We start from the raw sequence: 279 nt of genomic DNA on the forward strand, positions 1-279 counted from the left end.
CTGCTGCTTCTGCTGCTGCTGCTGCTGCTGCTGCTGCTGCTATATCGAGGCCACCGCCCGTGCTGCTAGTGGGTGTCTGTACAGCTGGGGCTTGCTGCTGCCTCTGCATGCGTTGTTATTAATTTTTAATTAAAAATTAAATAAAAATATTTAATATAAGTTATTATAAATTTAAATATATAAAGAAGAAGAACAGCAGCAGCAGCAGCAGCAGCAGCAGCAGCAGCAGCAGCAGCAGCAGCAGCAGCAGCACCTGTACAGTCCAAACTCTGCTGCTGA

The sequence above is a fragment of the Eimeria mitis genome, genomic scaffold, assembly GCF_000499745.2.
Source record: "Eimeria mitis Houghton genomic scaffold, Emh_scaff1452, whole genome shotgun sequence".
NCBI lineage: Eukaryota > Apicomplexa > Conoidasida > Eucoccidiorida > Eimeriidae > Eimeria > Eimeria mitis.